General features: G+C 38.1%; 1 protein-coding gene across 5 annotated transcripts in view; it reads left to right on the top strand.

Annotated features, from left to right (window-relative positions):
- LOC129569648 (cadherin-87A) overlaps positions 1 to 20,383 on the top strand; it is a 152,064-nt gene that overhangs the window by 23,755 nt on the left and 107,926 nt on the right. The window contains exon 1 of one of the 5 annotated variants that reach the window (XM_055448728.1): positions 5,891 to 7,892. The exons of 1 other annotated variant lie outside the window; for it this stretch is intronic. The gene's annotated coding sequence lies outside the window, so the exon portion shown is untranslated. Of the gene's footprint in view, positions 1 to 5,890; positions 7,893 to 20,383 lie in introns of those variants that run through there. 3 more of the 5 variants (XM_055448730.1, XM_055448729.1, XM_055448731.1) reach the window with 3 other exon arrangements.

Raw genomic sequence — 20,383 nt, 5'->3', positions numbered from 1 at the left:
ACTATCGGGATTCGATTGACGTCAAAGAAACCGTTTGTGCAAATCAGACGAAGTCACATTGAAACTTGAGCAATATTCTTTTTTTGCTCGATATGGCCTCATTTGAATTCGGTGACGTAAGCTCAAAGGCAATGTTATTCACACCCAATTCGGTACATGCGATTTGATTAACAAAATGGCCCTTTATGTTTATCCTTGTTACACACACAGCCACTACTGTTTGAACAACTTTCCTTTATGCATAACAAAACAGCTCGTGCATTCACCAGAACAACAACAACAACAACAACAACAGCTGCAGCTGAATCAAAAAAACTGGAGCACATACGCTTAATTCAGTTAAAATTACCAGTGAAAAGTTTTTCTTTGGTTGGTATTCAGTGACCACCGGAACAGCTTAAACTAAGTTTTTGTTTCCATTCAGTTGTTAGTTTGTTTGCCATTGAGGCGACGGGAATCGGGAGGCGGTGCACAAAAACGTGGCGGTCGGACGAGTAATGCGTTCACATTAAGAGCTCATAGATATGGTTAGTAAGCGGTCCGACTGTGTAAAATGTTGTGTTTGCACATTATTAGTTGTATTGTGGCTGAGAGAGGGATAGACAGAGCGAGATGTAGCGTTGAGCTCGGGGATAAGTCTTCAGCTATTTGTAAAGTCTTTCTAGAAGGATTTTCACCAAGTTTCTTTCACCGGTTCGGTGAAAAAGTGTCACCGTGTTGTTTCTTTGGACTTTACAAAATCAAGATAAAACATTTCGTTTGCTGTTGCCCGGGTGCAATCTTAGAAACTTTGAAATGTGTTACTTCAAAAGAGAAAAAAGGGGAAATTCAGTTCACAGGTATACATGGAACAAGATGTTGAAGATATGCCAAAGACACGACCGAAGCAAGCGATGAAAAGTTTGGCGAATTGGCACGACACAGCGTTTTCTTTATACCCGATCGCAATTTGTTCAACAACAACACACACACATACACACGCAAGCTCTCTTTTTCCCGGTTCCACTGCAATACTATCATTGACTTGCATTCCAGCGTATAACTATTCAGACAAGTTAGCTCAAGTTTTCATATCTTCTTTAATGCTTCTGCCATTTTATTTTTTTTTTCGCTTATTTTTCTCAACATTTTATTCACTTAACTTTTGCTAGGAAATTACACCGAGTTTTGCAATTTTTCAGAAGTTTTTGTTATGCGTCGAAATAAAAAAAATAAAAGAAACTCAGAAGCTCGATATTCTATACACGACTTTTCTCTTTAGTCATGGTCAGTCAGTGTTTTTTTTTGTTCTTTGGTAATATGTGCAAATTATACATTTCATAGTCGATTTCAACTTTTGTTTTCGGTAGCTAGTACATATATAAACATTTCCATGTGATTCAAAGTTTGGTGTTTGTGGTTGGCTGTGGCCAATAGCATTTACCATGCTTCGATCCACCATCAGAGACACACAGCTGTAAGCGAATAACATTTGGAGCTCTTCTTTACTCTCTTCTCGACCACTCTATACGTTTCGCATGGTTTTTTTTATTATTATTATTTATGTTGTGGTCAAGTGAAATGAAAATCTATTGGATTTGTTCATGGTTTGTTGCTTTCGTCTCTCTCTCTCTCTCACTCTGGCTCGCTTTGGCAAAGCAATATCGTTTAGTTGGCACAATGTTTTACATGTGTTGCGATTCTTTGCCTCTGTTTAGAGGCAAAATGGAAAAACTTTCACTATAATTTTGGTGTTCATCTTACCCGAACGTTATTTCATCAATGCAGAACGAAAAAGAAATACACAAAATGTATGCGCTTGAATAGCTCGAGAATTTATCTAGCGATTTACTCAACCGCCAAGAAATAAGAGCACAGAGCGCCGGCAGCCGATCGAAGGCGAAACCGCCTGAAATGAACGACCATGCAATATTCATTATTATTATACTTTGGACCCAGCTTCTTTATTTACATACATAATTTTTATTGTGTGTTTGTCCACTTTTCTACTACATCGATCATGAATGGTAATTGGACTGTAGCGAGCCAGAGCGCGCGTGCACACGCTCATTTTGTATTACCATAAATATTCGATCACATTTAGTGTGCATATGGCGCGTTTTGGCCAATAACTTATGCGATGATTATTATTCGTATGTAGATGAGATCCCATTGGCAAACATGGACAGCATTCAACCACATTTGCCCTTGGTCATTCTTTTCTTCTTCCTTCTTCTCCATCAGCCTTTTCTTCGACTTTTCTGCAAACTGCATTGATTCAATGGCGTTTGTGGTCGGGCTACTGAGACCTGATTTCATAGCGTCATCTTGTTTCTTATTCATATGACGCAAACAGTAATGAGAACAATGCGCGCACGAAAAGTGAAAAGAAACAGAGGCACGGTCATAATGAGCATTGGAAAAATGAGAGCATTAATATTTATACGTTTTATCCTATGAGTACCGTGCCATTGTTCACTACGGACTGTGTCCAGCCAAACTAATATGAGCGAATATTTGAATTATTTTCTTATTTGCGTTTATGAACATCATTTTTTATGCTTTCAAATGGTACGGCGAAAAGACGTTGCGTCGTTATATTTGGCTCGTTTTTATCGAAAAAGCATCTAAATGGCGAATAAACACGATATATGAACAGAAGCACACACGCTTTCGTTCATACTTGTGGTGGAAGTAATAAAGCCGATCGGATTTTTGCCCAACAATACCGAAATGATTCACATCCGTGTGTGTGTATGAAGCGAGCTGAAACACGCATACAATGCGAAAAATGTTTACTTTGTGGCAAAACGGCGTACGTTTATGCGCATACCATCACGTTTAATGCCTTCTAAAAATGTCATCATATAAACACACGCAAAACCAATTCTAATAATCGCACTTTATTCGATATGGCGTCAGAATATTTTCGTTGCACTCTCAATTCGACCAAGCGAACCAATGCTTCGGTTCGTCGGTTTGACCAACAGATAATTTAGATAATGCGACAAAGGATTATGGCAACGGCAATTTCCTCGAAGGAAAATAAACTGGCAACGGAAAAACAGCGGCAACATTGGTATGTTCACATGTGAATGTAAACTGAAAAATGTAATGCCGCATTGCAAATCGAATCATAATTAGGCCAGCTACAGTCTAATTCCGTTCCAATTTCGGGCCATTCCACTAGTAATATAGGAATCCAAAGTTTTGAAATATTGTAAACCTGATTGAAATGACATAGCAAAATTTTATGGGATTTGAATTCATTTTCAATTGGATTTTCCAATTCAATATCAAAACCAAACAAAATGCTCACCATTAAACCGGACAAAATACCTCCACCTCCGAAGGGAGTGGTGGAATTGGATTGGGATGATTGGATTTCTAGTGCATGTGTTTGCTGAATCTAAACATATACAGATTATTACGTTTTGTTATCATCATCACTTATAATTTCCCATATCTTCCAATTTCCAAACTATTTGCCCAACCGTAAGCCACAGCTATTTGCTGTGTCTGCAGATGTTGAGCATCGTGTGTGCGTGCCTGTGTCTGTGTGTATATGCGGGGCTTTCATATTCACTTTTATTCATTGCGTCTTTTGTTTTGATGCGTTCAACAGCGAACCTATTATCATCATCAGCTTTTGGTAACTATCAAACTTTTGCCCGAATGGGGGACAATATCACCGAACATCTGCCAGTCGTGTAAAACACAGCACATACCAATAATAAAAACATAAATTTTCAGTCCGATAAACTTAACGAGACACCATTAATCAACGGAATGTATACGAAATGTGAAATTAAATAACCATCATCGTCGAGCTTGGGAGAACGTGTGTGTGTGTGTGTGCCTGGATGGTGATTTTCTGCTGTTGCTTCATCTGATATAGTCCTTTTGATGGCGTCATAACGCAATTCCATTCGATATTTATGTCCATTGTGTTCGAATGCCACAATATCACCACCGAATGAATGAATGAAACTACCAATTTTATTGGCATTATACCTTCCTTGTTCACCTAACTACTGTGAATACGACTGTTGATACAGCTACTTCTACTGCTGCTGTTGCTATTCAATGTATTCACAATCCTTTATTTCTAGTTGCATGTTTGTTGACTCTCGGATTGTTTCGTCTTAATGACGAAATCCTTTGAATAGACTTGTATAAGTAGTAAACTACAACAAATCGATCCAAGTCTTTGGTCAAGGCTTTGTTAGTGCAATGTCATCGGAAAATAGAGATTAGATATACAACCTTTGTGTGTGTGCGTGTGCTTTGTACTGGTTTAACCGGTTGTGCGTTTGGTTTGCTGATTTTTCGGATTTTGTCTAACGTCAAAAATGAATTTCCGGCTTCTCTTTCATCGCAATACAACCACTTCATTAGGCATCTATGGTCCAATCACAATGTACCGGAATTGCAAATTCAGTAGCAAACATTTTCGAATGGAAAAATACACCGTTCGCCACCGGCAGAGTAACCAACTCAAACATAAATCACTCATCAGTGGAATGAAACAACATGGGAACATTATCTCAACGTTTTATCGTCAACATACCTGCGGCTGATGCCACAGAGAGAGAGAAAGAGATCGCGCAGTCGTCACTCACCGTACCAACAACGGTGCACCTATCAAATTACAATCCATCTATAGAACAATACACCTTTGTATAGAATCATAAGATGCTCATTTAGACACCGGATGAAATGGATGAAATTCAAATCGAGCACAAATTGCAGACAAAAGGCTCCAACACACAGAATGAAATTTGAGTCATCACCACAGTTAGATGGCCAAATGAAAATCAATGATTCCCATTTGTTTCTTTCAACAGTTTGTCATACGTATACAACATTCAACATGTCTATTGTTCTAGAGCATAACAACTAGTTTTATGCAGAAGCATCTACTTTGTTGCTGAGATCGATTTTTAGCTTTCCACTTTGTGATTATGTGAAGACTTATCAAATTCATTCATGTGCATCGACACACATGACCAAAGGTATTTAGATTAAAGAACATTGCATACGATTCGAGTGACCTAGACCAACAATTAACATCTCATTGACCGTAATTTAAAGGTCTTCAACTCGTTTCAACTGGTATGTAAAAAGAAAACTGTCCTTGAAAATGGGTTAAAAAAAGCAAAAAAAAAAAATAAAAATGCTTCATTCACAACAAATGATGAAAAAATGCAAAAACCCGAAACTAAATGCCATTCATGACAAATGCAAAAGGAAAAAGAAACGAAATATGATATTTTCCTGCAAGGATTTTATGCAAATGATCTCTCCATAAAGTGTATCCGTTAAAATATGCTTCCATAATTAAATGAAGCATGAAAAGACGGTTGAATTACCATTGATAAATGAAAATCATAATTATAAATCATAATTATCGTCAAAACACTTGAACTACAGCGCATTTCATTTCAAAAATTCCATCTGCAATGTTCTCTTTTCACTTGAAAAATGAAATGACGGCATACCATCAAGAGTTGTTGCTCATTTTCCAAGTTATTCGAAAAAGATTGGTTGTCACGTGCTCTGAATTGACGATTCGGTAAATCGCGTGCAGTTGAACGTTTATATTCATCCATGGATCCATAAGAGTCGTCTGGTGCCGCGCACTCTTTTCCACATTGCAAAGCTGTTCCAGTCGTTCTCTTACACACAGAGAATGTATCATATTCCCATCCATTAAATCCGCACACTTCCATCCACTTCGGCTCACACTCTCACATCATCCACCGACACCGAACCGCTCTCTCTCGATGTTGATTTTCCAGCGAGAGAAAAGCTTTCTATCCATTTCCAGTCGAACGGCACATGTTCAAAAGCTTTGTACATATTGCTTGTGGTGTTCTTCTTTATATGCTGGCTGCAAAATCAGCATCTCAACAGTTGAAATCGGTCTGTTGTAGCGAACACTGTGTGCACCCTCGAGTGTTAAACATAACAAGTTTTGATGGTTCGTAACACACGTCAAGTAAAATTCGTTGCATTCGTTTGAACGCGCCGAAATTCGGCATTTTTGTCTGAATAAAAGAGGAAATTTGCGATTTTTTCCCTTTTGACTCACAATAGTTGTGTGCTATTTGTTACGGTTTTCACCGAAAAACTTGAACTGAATAAAAGTGAGCACTAGTTTCAGTGCATTAGGATATTTTTGCTCGGTGAATGAGACTAGAGCGAAAAGACGGGAATAAAATAAAGTTAATAAAGTCTTAGTTTTGAATGCAATAGATGTATGAGCACATTTCGGACTGTAAGATCGAGAAATTTGCATAAAACGTGCACTTCGCATTCGATTTGGTGTTTCTTTTAAGTCGCAGCAGCAACATCATCTTCAGAGAAACCAGAAGGAATTCCGCATTTTGATAACGTGTGTCGACTACGTGGCAAAAAGTAGCGTTTTATTTGTTTGTGTCTTTGGGAATGGTCTCAAACCGTTATTTTTGTCGTGTTCAATATTTCGGTGCCATGAGAACATTAGCATGTTCTTCAAAGGCAGCATAAACGTTTGAATTGTCAACATTTATTTGGTGATGTATGAGTAGTTGTTCATCAAATCAATTTCACCGGAGAAAACAAACAAGTTGTGAGTGCTTGACGACGACGACGCCGACGACAACGGAACGATGCAAACGACATTCTTTTCCATTTGGACACGTATCCATGTTCTTTACAGTGCTATCTATGAATGACTGCAGCTGATGGTAATTTATAGTCAAATGTGATTTTTTTCCCCAGCCACTATCCGTACCGCTTGCCACTTTTGCCATTCGTGTCGCATTAACGTCGACTCGGTTGGATTGAAACATTTTTGCGGAGTTGAAAAGAATTTTTCTGCTATGCGAAAAACGCATTTATCTAAACGGCAGTGTATGTGAGTGCGGTTTTTACTTGAATTCATTTTGAACAACCATCACATATACTCAGTGTCGACATATGAATGTGAGATTTACTGATCCCCATATCTCACCGCGCGGGAGTAACAAAAACAGCAAACATCCGTTAGCAAAAAACCAAAAAGGCGGTTTTATCAAACACAACGGTGTGTCTCTCTCTGTCTCTGTGTTTGTTTGAGTGCTTAATGATGTCTTTGACATCAAACGGAAATCCGTGCATCACAAAATACCTGACTTTAAATTAATGACTTGATACGATTGACTTTGTTTAACTGTGCAAAATCACACAAACCAAGGAGTGTGGATAAAGGACAAAAAACAACCGCGTGGATATTGGTTTGATGTTCGATATCATTTGAGTGCTTGCAACGGGAAAGGCTTAATTTCCACTGCAAAGTGAGTGAATTGAATCATTTTGGTGTGTTTTTTTTCAAAGTTCTACAATGTAACCGCTTTACACACAAAAACTACTAACTGCTGACCACGTACCACATGTGCATATAAAAAAAAGTTTCATTCTCTTATTTTTCACATTTGATGGGGTGACCGTAAAATTCGACCATTTTCATGAATCGTGATCTTTTGTGTTCACCGGATTTTCGATTGAAACATTACAGTGATGCGCACATAAACACACAAAGTTTATCATTGGAGTTAAAATGGATATGATTTGACTGTTCGTGTGTATGTGAGTAACATTTTCAAAGGTGGACGCATACCCTCGATTGAGAAAGTTTTAATCGAAAATTCAAATAAAACTTTTCGAATGAAAAATAGGGCAAAAATAAACTGTGAGGAGTTTAAAAAGCAGTTACAATAGCCAATATTTGAGAGATACATTGTTACCTATTATTATTTGGACAAGATATACATCGACTTTGGATCACGTAGCATCTTTCGTTCTCTCAACCAAAATTGAAATCAATACGAGAGAGAGGGAGATAGGAAAAAAAGGGGAGAGAACATACACGAACATCAACTCAAGTAATGGTATGTATACGTTATATCACTTCAATCATATTGTGGCTATGCTATGAAAGCCTCAATCATCATTTCAATTTTATTGAAGGGCCTCAACAACAGTCAATTACCTTTTGTTCGATTTCATTTGATGCGATACGTGTGTTTGTGTGCTCGTTCGTCCAATGCAAAACCACAAGAACATCGACCACACTCCAGACATTTCACATTTATTGAAATTTAAATTAACATCAAACCGAATTCTTGGGCAAATATTCAGAGAGCCAAGAACTGGGCCAGAGTGACCGACCCCAAAGAAGTGAATTATAACTTTTGATCAAGTTCTTTGTAGTCGTACAACGCCACTCAATATTGTATTGGCATCACTTGATCGGGTATAGGTACTTTTAAGAGCAATATAAACTCTTGCTAATGAAACGAATTGCTTTTACGCAAAAGGAATTCCAGAGCAATTTGAATTTTATTTCCATGTTGATGGTCTGGGCCTTGGTCAATATATTTTCTTTGCTCGAATGATTTTCTGACCACTCGATCTCTCCCTCGCTACCTCAACATCTCTTTCGTTCTCACTCACACACTCTCAACCCATTTCTAATCCTCTTGAAACTGAGTTGCAAAGTTTGCCCTCGTTACCAACTCATGCGTTTGTGTGCGTTGTTGTTTGCGCTGTTTAACCAAAAAGCTACATATTTTTTTTCTCTCGTTTCATTCTACATTGAATTCAAATATTTGAAATGAACTGCCATAGAATTTGCACATTCCATCATTGAACATGTTTTTTGGCCATACAATTTTGACTCGTGTATTGATTGAAATATTCTCACAATATATTCACTGTGGATACGAGCACGGTGTGTGCACGTTTCAACAATGATACGAATAAATTGTGAATGTGTAAATATAAATGCACATGAAATATAAGAAAATATTCCTTTCAATTCAAAGCGCTCCTCTTTTTTCGCCAATGTTTGCAAACTGTTTTCAATTCATATTTTCTGTTTCTTCCTTATGTTCTGCCACTCTGCTTTCGCACGACGTTTCAATAGTCACAAACAGAACACTTGAATCATATATTTAAGTAGATTTTTGTTGTTGTTGTTGTTGTCGTCATTTGTTCGGTATGGGAGTGGAACAACGATTTTCGATGCGACAAACAAACAGCAAACACGTGTAACAGCAACGTTTCAGAGAGGAATTCGAATTCACCAAGATTCTTCTCAGCTCAAAAAGGCGATAGAACGCGGCGAGGCAAAAGAAAGCGACGTTATGATAGATGATCTACTACATATTTCTCTATATACATTGATTGTGGAACATTGTGTGATTCGCTATCTCTCTATCTATCCCTTTCTCTGCACACATACTTTCTTTTGCCCATACATCTGTTTATTTGTATTGAATATGATGAATGATATTTCTTATTTCAATTCATGTCATAACATCTATCTGATGGATGCGCTTCGTTTACCATTCGGTTTGTGTATATAAATTTCTTTGCTCTCGATGCCAACCAAGCAGCCAGCCAGCGTGCGGGTGAGCGATACAGGCAAGTTTCGAGGGATTTCTTCAGTTTCTTATCTCACTCAATTGCGTGTTTGCGTTTCGCGCAGCATTCTTGATAGCAAAAACACTTTGCTGCCAACGATGTGCCAACATCAACAAAACGATTCCCGAAAAATGCTGTATCACTTGCACATTGCTCTGACGCTTTGGCTTTGGCTCTATTCCACAATCCATTTTTTTCCACTTGCCATTCTCACTTCTATGCGCTTTGCTTTCGCTCCGATTACTCGCCCGCACTCTTTTCCGGTGCGAAATTTGTATGCATTTGTTTTGTGATTCCTTTTCAAACAACGAACGCTGCTGAAAAAGAAGAAAATGTCTTCATTCCATCCAAACAGCTTCGTCGCGCAACAGACATCGTGAGATATGTATTTTTGCTAGAATTTACTTTTCTCATCACTTGAAATAGAGAGATCTAACATTTCAGTGCGTTCGACTGATGAACGATTTTTTCGATTTGAAGCGTTCTATTTTCGTCGTACATTTGTTATCCAAGCACTTCAACGGTGACGCAGATAGAAAAACTTAAATCATACACCATTTCCAAGAGAATCCTGATCAAATGTCCTACGTTCAAGTGTCATTGTGAAATAAAGGCACGAACACGATGCTTTTGTTATCGGCCTGTGAAAATCGATATGGCCGAGGGATAAAACAAAAATTAATTCGAATATCCACCGAATACCAATCATTCTTGTTGACACAATCGGATTGATAACAGCATTTTGTTCGATTGTTTCAAGCTCAAAAACCGTTCTCCGCAAAAAACCGCGAATCACTGTGGGAATTTAACACGGAATTTTTGCATTCAAATTCATTCATTATGTAGTTTGTGTGTTATGCCCACTGAAAATTATTGCATTTCAATTTAAGCTGCCATGCATCAATTGCGTTGAAAAGCCAATGCGAATGCTAACGAGAGTGTGCATTGATTTTATAATGGGTTTGCGATTTCGTGTGTGAAAATTGAAATGACCGAAAATCGAAATTTTAGTGTGTGCATTTTTCAGAGCAGCAATTAAATGCAATCAACATGGGGGCATTCAGCCAGGCGGAATCGGTTGTGATTTGTTTTGTTGAACATCTCTATTTTTGATTTGTTCAAACTATCATCACAAAATATGAACAAAAAAGCACAATCAAATGTTGGTGCCGGTGAAAGCAGATTTTAACATTCGGTGCTTTCGGATTGGTGCGGCTGTGTGCACTGTGTATGTTGCTTAAATAGGTAATGGTTTTTGCATTTAAAATCAATTAACTTGGATGGTGTCAAATGGTCCAGGTCATTTGCATAGTTGATTTAGTGTTGCGACGAACATAATTGAGGACAAACCAATCCTCTCTAGCCACACATATCCTCCCTCTCTCTCGCTCTGACCAACACACAGTAACCCCGTTACATAGCACATTCAGCATCAAAAATGCGTGAGCATTTTATTCATGCGATTCGATGGCATTATGGTCATTTCGATTTGGGCCACTTGCATATTTATGGCATTTCAAATTGTGATTGCTATTAACTATCATTTGCAGCTGCTTTATGAAACTGCTTTATGCTCTTGAGCACAAAATTGTTACGAATCTGAAATTCGCTGGAATAAAATCGTCACTAATCGCATTGCGAAAGGTTCTTTTTTTTCATGAAATGAATTTACTTTTTGGCGAATCAATATTCGAATAGTGAAAAATCCATTTGGATTCGAGCAGCATCCATTCGAGCATTGTCTCATTTGACAGTCGCACAATTCTCTGAATTGAATTCGGTTTGAAGTTTCGGTTCAAAGTTTAGCATTTTTTTTTGCAACATATTCGCATTTTTCGACTCCCGTCTCTCTCCAAAAAAACCCATAAGCCATTGTTCGGCGACTAAACACGCACATCCGAATGCATTGAACGCAGAACATTTTGGAATCGCATCAAACAAAATCTGACCATGCTAGCGGAAACAACCGAAAAAAAACCAAAGCAGCTCTGCAAATTGTCCCGCAGATCAGCCAAATGACATCGCATGCATTTATCACAATGGTTTTCTAAATGGTAAGCGACCGCGCCGCGCTATAACGTGTGCCCATATACTGGCCAAAAGCGTCACAGAGCGAAAGAGAGAAAGAGAGAAACGGACTGATTACATAAAGCAGCAGTAAATTTACTAAAATGGGTTTTTGTGAGTGCGCGATGCACACCGCATTTCACAGTCGACAGATATAGAGTGAGAGAGAGAGAGAGAGAGAGAGAGAGAGAGAGCGGAAGCTCTAGCCTGAAACCAGATGACTGGTAATTAATTATTTGGTACATTTGGTACTTAACACACTCGCATTTTGAACATAATACAATAATTACTCGTTGGTTTGCCACATCTGAAATGGCACAATAAAATATGAATGACAATAATCATAAAGCGGCTGTGTTCTCTCCCTCTCTCTCTGTTCCTCTTTCTCTTTGTTCACCGACATCGCCCGTCAAAAGCAGCGACAAAACTGATTTCGCTGCAATTTTGGCACAATTGACTAATCCCTGGATTCGCGCTAACGCGCCACACACACACAAACATTTCACCGGACATTTGGCTGACGGAATTTTCAATTTACCACTGGTTAAAATCGCGCTACAGCCGCATAGACATACATAATTTTACAAATCCAATGATGATTTCACATGAAATTTACAACATTGCAGAGGTTCTGGCAACATATTTGATTGCTTCCGTCAAATTCGACGCTAGCAATAACTTTGGTATTCATAAACGAAACATGACAATATAGTTGATGTTTGCTTCGAAAAATGCCGGAAAAGTCGAACGGCAAAAGAGTGGAAACGAAAGAGAAATGACGATTGCGTTCGCAGAATGAGCATATTTCTTTGTGCTGGTACACTCTCTGCATTCGAGTGAATAAATCGATTTGTACTAATTTTGCTGATGTTCATGAAAAATGTAAGCCCCATAATCTGGGAATATGGTCGGTGTGCTACTTGCGGAGAAAGACATTTTTTATGAAAATTGGCCGCCCCACCACCCAGAATTTTCAGATAATCGAAAAGTCGAAATCGCGATAGAAATGCCAACGCCATCCTTCCGCTTCGATTTTGGAGGAGGAAGGGGGTGGAAAGCAACGAGAGCAAGAGATATCAAAAGATTTATGGTGTGAATATATCAATTTACTTACCCTACTATTTCGACTTGCGATTTTCGCTCAAGGCATCGACAAAGCCGTCGGGTCGACATGCTCACTGCCTTCTCTCTGCTTTTCCCACGTTCACCATCCGCACTAATGGAAACGTATTGTAAATTGCACATACGATTTGCCAATGCCAACTGCGATTTTTTGAACTCTTTGCCGCTACCCTCCGTTTTTTTCTTCTTCCCATCTTTTTCATCTTGTTCTGTACGTTTTGTAACAAGACTTGTACTTATATTGCTATGAACTGCCAATGTTGGATTTTTCCCTCATTGTGATGAGTGTGCAATGTAAGGAAGTGTGTAACAGCAGCCGTAGCAACAAAACTGGTTTGTGGCATAAAATGCAGATATAAATAAAGACGATTTGGAAAGCGGCAGTGGCAATGATGAGGGCGATTCGAACAGCCATAAGGTTTGGCATTTGAACAAGTGCAGTTGGTAAAACAGCAAAAGCGTTACGATTTGAAACGAAGAAAAATGTGCCATTATGCCGACAATCAATTTTAGTCTGTCGAAAAAAATGCTACTCTCTGGATGCAGCAGAGGCGGTGTAAAAACATACACACACAGTATACACATACCAGGGAAATCTGGAGCCAAAAAGTCGACAATCAGTTCCGGTGTGTTCACAAAACGGATGATTATAATGAAATTAATTAATCTTCCTTTTTCTGTACTCGCTGAAATCTCCATATAATAATAATATAATATCTCCGAGTTGAATTAAGCTCTTCGAAATGATTTGATTTCGAATAAGCGAGCGAAAAAAATATGACAAATATAATAATTCAATGCACAAGTAAATAACATCATGATTCAATTTAACGATTCAAAAAGGTCGCTTTGCCAATGTCAACTTATTCAAAGTTATATGTGTCCATCGATAAAGTAAAAGTCACTCATGCTCAACAACCTTGGTACAAGCACAAGGAAGCACAGAGAAAAAAAAAGCAGTCATTCAAAACTAAGTATGAGTCGATAAATCAGAGAATTGGCCCCTTGTTTCTGTCAGCTTTTGCCACACACACACACAAAGTCGAAAGGCGAAAAAAAAGTATTCATAAGTTTTAATGCACACACCAAAATCTTTAAATAACGTCGGATATTTTTCTTTTGGCAACCGACCGGGGATAGAGAGCAAGAGAAAAAAAATCGAACGGAAAGTCAAAAGGCCTGAACAAATAAGGCTATAAATTCAGTGGAGAAATATATCGTTGAAAGGTGGCATTTGTGCGGGTGGATGGTGGTGAAACAAAGAAATAGTTGTGACATCGATGACATGTTTTTCTCCCCTTTTTCAACTACCTTCGGTACGTCTGCATTGTATTGGCTGGTCGGTGTGTGTTTGTGTGAGCCGAGTCTCAGCAGGAGCAGCCTGCTGTAAGGTATATCATTCGCTTCGGTTTTCCCGGTTTCCCCATTGTTATCGGAATGTGTTATTTTGTTGCCGTTTCGGCTGCTCCAGCAGGATACTTAGCTCGCACTCGATGGCGACACATCTTTATCGGTCTCCTTGCTGTCGTTCTCTCCCACTCTCGCGTGGTATATTTTATCCGCATAAAAATTCAACTCAATAAAACATATTACTTGAAGCATCCAAGCGAATTATACATTGGAATCGATACATGCATCGCGAAGAACTGATTGCACGCCGTCGATAAAAAACATGAGATGTGAAGTATCAAATGTGAATGGAGGGAAAAGGGAAGAAGCAAAAAAATTTACGGCATTGAATTGGAAAAGAACAATAAAAGAAAAAGAGAACCGAATTTATGATTTATTTTGAGGATAGGAGAGAAAAAATGTAACCTTTCTTCTTGTTCTTGCCAATTTCCAATGGCTAAAATGTAACGAGCGGATGACTTTTTTTCTGCTTCCTTTTTTTTCCTTGACGACTTTAAACAATAGAAAGAAAATCAACATCGGCAAAAAAAACATGACTTTTATTTTAAAAGAATGAAAATTATGGCAATTCGTTGATTGTGTGTGTGCTACCATCGTTAAATTGAACTTGAGACACAACAGCAGGAAAAAATGAACGAGAGAAAAAAAAGTTGCCTGCACGGAATTGCTCATAATGAAAATGGTGTTGTGAAAGGAGTTGCACTTGTTTTCTTTCGATTGGTTGCCATTGTTTCGTACGAACAATGAATTGAATTCGTCCGTTGGCGACATCGTACGATGTGCCATGTTAGCTTCGGTCGTACGTGTGAACGCCGACGGGAAAAGATGATTCTTTGTCGAAGCAGAAAAAAAATATCATCAATGCTAACATGGACGATGAAAAAATCGTTTTTTTTTTTCTTGTGCGCGCACGACACAACAACCATTCTGACGAGTATACCCTGTTCAACATGTTCCACACTCAGTTTAAATATTTAACTGGATGATGATTTAGTGTTATTCGAAGTGCGCCCACAATTTACACTTCTGTTTGCACCGTTATGGTGTTTTTTCTTGCATTCACTCACCGATGCACACATTTGCCCGCTACTGACGACATACACACACGTTTAACACACGGTCATCATACCGGCCAATACATCAATTTCCGATTTTATCCATTGCCGAATTTTTTCCCCATTTTTTGTCCACTGCCCATTTGGCTCCTGTGCAATTCGAATGTTGTGTGCGTTCTGTGTACACTGTATACAAATTGTAAAAATGTGATGTGAATTCATAACCTCTGTTGAATTTATAAATAATTTTATCATTGTTGTGTCGTTTGCTCACTGGTCAAATATGAGCAAATTGCCATCGATGGACGACAAAAAAGGGCGAACCGTGGTGTTGGAGCTTTTCCGCGTATAGCCACGGGAAAAGTGTTGCGATCGGGAAAAAAAATTCAACAAAATACTAAAAGGGTGACCAAAACAAAACAATAACTTTACGGTTTATCTAGCATGAATTTTTTTCCCATTATTTTCTTTTCTTTGGAATAAAACGAAATTCTTTTCAGTTTCTGCGAAAACCCTCGAGCAATTGTTGAAAAGTTTTTTTTCGTACTTTTTTCGCTGAACAGAAAAAAGTGGTTTTTTGTTTGTAATTTTACTTGTCGCTTGTTTTCCATTTTCAATGATATATACGCGACCGAGTGGAAAATATATTTCTCCGGCAAGCATTTATTTGATTACGATTTTTCGTCGCATAGTTTTTATTCTCTGAAAATGTATTGAAAAAAATTCTCTACATTTTCCGCTTTCACGCCGTCAATTTGCTCGACAAATTATTTCAGTTAGCATTTTGAATAGAAGTGCAAACAAAATTTGACATATTCCATTGATTGTTATTGCTGTGCAGCAAGAGTGAGAGAGAGTGAGAAAGAGATGGAAAGGTTGGGAGATCTGGAATAAATATTGATTCAATGCATTTTGCGAGAGGGAGTTTAAGCTTTTGTGTGAATAGTGTTTGCATATGAAAATGAGCTTTGAATATACACAAACTATTAAAATTCAAATGCAATCAATTTTAGCACAATGCTCGAACAAGAAGTCTGCTGTGGAAATTTCCACTTGAATTTAGTAATAGTTTTCGCCTGTGAAATTGAATTATTGTTGCAATGGTGATCGAAATCGATTGGGTTATAAATTTGGAGTAAAAGCGTGAATTAACTATTGGCGTTGGCGTGAATAGAGTATGCTTGTTTGACGTGAATTGATGTTGTTTAGTCCATACATTCGTAAGGGCATGTAAATATTGCATAAATTTATATGAAAATGCGGTCAAATTTTCTGCTGTTGTTGTTGTTGTTGTTGTTCAATCACTGGCACCAATGCCAATTTCGTGCATAAATCCCAATCAATTCTACCATAGAATTTAACTTTAACAAATAACATTTCAGGATTTATTTTCATTTGGGAATAATAAACCAAGCCAAATACAAACAAAACCTTGGCAAATATAATAGTTTTGGGCCCTGCCCTGGCCTCGCCGAAAAAGAAGCGAACAAAAACTTGACTCGGAAAAAAAAATCCGCTTAATTTTAGTGATAATCGGAAAATCCGTGCGTGTGAAGCAGGCGTGATTCCGTGCTATTGCATCGTTTTATCCCATGATTTATCTGCTTTGAAAGTGTGAAAAAGCTTCATAAAAACCCGGATACGAGTCCAACATGTTACCTTTTATAAATTATGAATGCATTGGCAAGTAAACCATTTCAACGGGAACATTTCAATGGAACGGTTCTCCTCTCGTTTTGATACACATACAATAGAAGTGAGTAGATAAAAGCAACAATATTGATCTACTATGTTAATATATTGAATGCACTTTTGAATTAATTGCAAAAATTTCAAGCGCTGTAATTGGGAATATATGATGCGATTGAATATATCTGTTCCGGACAGTTTGAATTTCCACAAATAAATTGAACATTTAATCAATTCCGAAAGCCGTTAACATTTAAATTGAAATCGAACGCGATAATGAGCTTAATAATATGCATCAGATTCATAAATTCCGCGCGAAATCCTTTTTGTGTGTATGTGTGTTAAATTTTCAATTTCAAACAGCCAGTTGAGCTCACAAAGCGCACAAATTGAGTTGCCGTCAATTTATACAATTTTTTTTTACATTATGATATGATATGCTTTTAACTCGACTCGGCAACATTTCACAATATTTATGGAACAGGAAGTTCAAAGCAAACGAACAAGCGAGCGAATAAAAAAACAGTGTGGATCCATTCAAATGAGAGCGCTCAGCACATATTGAATTCCATTATTGACGAGATGAACTTAATAAATATGATAATGCAATCGGAGATCATTTGATGCCGTACACGCTTTCGAAAGCTTTGCGAAAAAAGCACACACACACACATTCCATTTACAACATTTTATTTTTTCTGACTGCGAAGAAATGCATTTTCTGCAGCGGAAGGGGATGTATCCTTCATACATATTTTCAGAAAAGTTCACCAAAGTGAAAGTTAAACTCAGTCAAATTGGCATTACTGCAATTGCACAACGAGCGAAGTTTTTACAGTGGTAGTTTTTGATTCATTTTTCGTGAAATCAGCCCCCTCCGGAAAACGATTCAATGGCATAACTTTTAACATATAAATTGTTTTACAATATCCAATTGCAATTTTCAATTCGAACCGTTTTCCGCATCGAATTTATTCATGTATTGTATTTCATTTTATTTCCAATTTTAGAGTGTATGAACTGGATAATTGTTGCAAAGTTGCACACATGAAACTTATGCATGAATCGCGTTACACAACTTATTGTGAATTGAAAAAAAGATGAATTTTTTTGACTTCTGCTGCATTGTCAGAAAAAAAAGCGCTGAAAAATATTGCAAACTATTCCGAATCATCTCTGATTTTCCACCAAATAGACGCGTTCCCTCAATTGCATAGTTTTGCCGTAGAGTTAAACGGGTTTATTTTCCGACCTCATACCAAATATATTTGGTATATTTGGTACCGTATATACGGTATTTGAAATACCATACCTCTAACTTTTCAGGCAGTTTTCAAGCAAAGATGAAGACTAATCAAAAACTAGACGGGGGAAAACTTCATAAAATATGAACAAGTTTTTTTTCTTTCTGATAAAATGCACGTTACTTGCATAATGGCATTCAAAATTAACCGCAAAAAGCCAACAAGTATTTAGGTTCCGTGTTCACCTATAACGTAATAAGATCTTCATTTTGTTCATGTATTTATAGTTCGAATTATGCCGAATTAGTAGTGCATTCACGAAAAGTGTTTGTTGAGAAACATCTTCGCCCCGACGATGTATGCATCGCACCAATATTTTGGTGTGCATGATGAGAATGCACGGTGTGCGTGTGTGGGAGAGACAAAAATTGTACGAAATTTGATGTTCGTGCAAAGCTAAAAGTCTCTCGTTGGTCGTGCGGATTAGATTTGAGTTAAGTTCTATGTACGCGTGTACGTTGCAAATACTCCTCGAGCATATAAATCAAAGACTCTCAGTTGCATTAATTACACTGAGCAGGAGCAAACGCAAACGACCCCGAAATCAAACTTGATCATTATCACGTTTTTTTAGCTTGCTGTGTGTGTATGTCACGAAGTCGAATTGAGTTTCTCTGACACCGATAGATAAACCTGTTGGAAAAACCGAAAAAATTAAGGACGCCATAAAACTTTTGACTATGAGAAAAGACTGAATTCAAATCGATATTTTTCAAGTTTTTTTTTCTTCTTTCGTCTGTGTCAAGTTATTGTTGGTGGCGTCGGTGGTTGATGGGGTTGTTGTTGTTGTTGTTTTTTAAAGTTTATTTCAGAATCAGTTGGCTCCAGAACGAAAATCGTCTTCTTTTCACCGAGACCTTTTTGTTTAGAACAATTTGTGAAGAAGTTATTGGCGATAGCTGGGAGAGGTCGGTGAAAGATTGCGTTCGAGTTATTGGTCCCAAAAGAGTAAATATCAGAAATTCTGATTAACAATTTCTTTGGGGGATTAGAAGACAGTCGCCAGTTTCGTCAGAAATCCCCGTCGAATGGCGAGCTTCGTGTTCGGTGTGTGTCTTTGGTCGCACAGGAATTGTTTTTTTTCTTCTTTCTTATACTTTTCGATGCTATGAGGTAGACATCAGAACATCATGACAACGACACAGAAAAGAGGACAGAAAGAGGTGGTAAATCGTTACGATAACGACAACGGTCAAACTTTGTGAGCACTGATCACGCACAAACCATTTTCACAAGGCGAAAAATGGTGTTTATGTCGTTTTCTAGTACGCGAAAAGTACTCGAAAGTCGAGTGTGGATGTCTAAAACTACGGCATTAGGGAATGTATGCCATTTAAGTGACAAAACGTGATAGTTCTCATGTCACCGCATGGTGATAGCCAATTTCTTTTTTCTTCATCACTTACTATTGTGTCACTCACGCTCTCAAATCGCAGCACGCAGAAACACTTTATGGAATCAAACGATGTTATGACCAAGCTAAGCGACAGTACGAAAAAGAGCGAAGGGCAGAGAGAAAAAAGGATGCAGAACCGCCATAAAACTGAGCGTAACACAAAAGTTCTGTTCTTGGCTGTTCTACGATAGACGGGCAAACCGCAAAGAAAATATCACTACGTAAGCTTGGTGCCAGTGTGTTTCCGTTTGGTTTGCATATAGTGTTACAATGCGAATGTACGTGTGTGTGTGTGTGTGTGTGTGTACGAATAAAAATGTGTGTTAACCGGTTTAGTTGCGACGATGTTAAGCACCAGCTGAGAAAACTTTTCCCATAATCTGAAAATGCATACAATTCACAATGCGAATTTGCAGTTGCTGAGTACTCAAGCGTCTTTCATTCTACTTTTTTGTCCTCTTGTTTTAGAGATAGTTCACGGTTGTTCGTCGCAGCACCACAAGCAGCAGCAGTAGCTACCAACCGACATACACACCGGGAGACAGGGAGAGAAAAAAAGGTGATACAGTATACGATATGAGTTTTTCGGTGCAGGAGTCTCTTGCCATATCGAAAACTGTAATGATGTCACCGTTCATTCGGCTCAGCTCGATGGCCCTGTCGACGAACAACCCATTTAGAAAACATAATGTGTTTCAGTGTGCATTTTCCTGTGTGCAAAACGACACACACGCGCACACAATTCACAGTGAATTCGAAAAGAAAGCAGAGGAAACATATTATCCTCCGTGGATTTATATTGTCATATTCCAAATGGCGAGCTTATGCGACACACTACACCATTCGCGCACATACACAACACATACACCGGGCTCTGTGCATTTGCACATCTATTTTACCAACCAAAAGCG

Source organism: Sitodiplosis mosellana, unplaced genomic scaffold, assembly GCF_009176505.1.
Source record: "Sitodiplosis mosellana isolate CC-2019 unplaced genomic scaffold, AAFC_SMos_1.0 Smas_scaffold_38, whole genome shotgun sequence".
Classification (NCBI taxonomy): domain Eukaryota; kingdom Metazoa; phylum Arthropoda; class Insecta; order Diptera; family Cecidomyiidae; genus Sitodiplosis; species Sitodiplosis mosellana.
The sequence above is the reverse complement of the archived record's forward strand: the minus strand, read 5'-3'. Positions and strand labels throughout refer to the sequence as shown.